A 1,445-nucleotide genomic window follows, 5' to 3' on the forward strand; every position below is an offset into this window, starting at 1 on the left:
CTTTAGCTCACCCCACGTTTATTTATTTTCCTTACAGGTTCTGGAAATTGAAAGTTTTGAAACTTACTCATGTTTCTCTTTTGGGGTGTACTTGAATACTATGACTACTTTTGTGGGCTGTAATGCGTTAACTTGGATAATGTACTTTTTATTTTGGATTGCCACTTGAAGCTGGAAAAGTGTAAACCCTGATTATGACATTTGGTTTGTATGTGTATATCACTACAAGAAAAAAGGTCATTAGTGACAACATTTCTTTGTGACGACAAAAAGTCGTCACAAAATGAGGTTGTTTAGTCACGACTTTGAAGGTTGTCACAATTGACTCAAAGCAACTGAGTTTTCAGTGACAACTTTTAATTGTCGTCACAAAACTACTTCGCGCCATGGGACTTGGAAGGCGCGAGTTTTGCGATAGTGACGACTTGATAAAAGTTGTCAGTAATTCTACCACTTTCTTTGACAACTTTTCGTTGTTGTCACTGTTTATGTTTATTGACGACCAATTTTTGTCAATAAAACTATAGTGTAGTTAGTGACAACATAAGTATCATCACTAACTTGAACATCTCTAATGCATTTATTTAATTGTGAGCCTCAATATTAATTTATTTTTTTTTAAATTTGATGATTTATTAACTATGACTTTATTTAATTGTGAGCCTCAATATTAATTTAATTTTTTTTTAAAATTTGATGATTTATTAAACTAGTCATAGTTACTTAAATATTAATTTAAGTTATTTACGGACGACTTTTTGTTGTCGTCACTGATCACTAAAAAAAAAGTTATTAGTGACAACATTTTGTAGTGATGACAATAAGTCGTCACAAAAGGAGCTTCTTTAGTCGCGACACCTAAAGTTGTCACAATTGTATCAAAGCAACTAAATGTTTAGTGACGACCCATTATTTTCGTCACAAACTACACTGCAAGAAATATGGTCATTAGTGACAACATTTTTTTGTGACGACAAAAGTCGTCACAAAACGTGGTTGTTTAGTGACGACAAGGAAAGTTGTCATAATTCCTCAAAGCAACTAAGTCTTCAGTGACGACCTTGAAAAAGTTGTCACTAAAATGATCTCTATAGTGACAACTTCTAATATCGTCACTGTCACTCTACCTATTCGGATTTAGTGACAAGAATTAATTGTCACTGTTTAAAGTAATTATTTTTAAGTCACTTTCATTAATTCTACTGTGTCACCCTAACTTTTGCGATTTAGCCCCAAATGTTGTAAAAAATTCCATTAATTCCATTATGATACCTTAACTTTTACAATTTAGCTCCATATGTAGTACACCAATTTCTTTAATTCTATTATTACTCCCTAACTTTTGTAATTTAGCCCCATATGTAATTCACCAATTTCATTAATTATATTATGGCACTCTAACTTTTGCAATTTAACCCCAATATGTAATACACCAATTTTATTAT

The sequence above is a fragment of the Coffea eugenioides genome, chromosome 11 (assembly GCF_003713205.1).
Source record: "Coffea eugenioides isolate CCC68of chromosome 11, Ceug_1.0, whole genome shotgun sequence".
In the NCBI taxonomy this organism is placed as follows: Eukaryota; Viridiplantae; Streptophyta; class Magnoliopsida; order Gentianales; family Rubiaceae; genus Coffea; species Coffea eugenioides.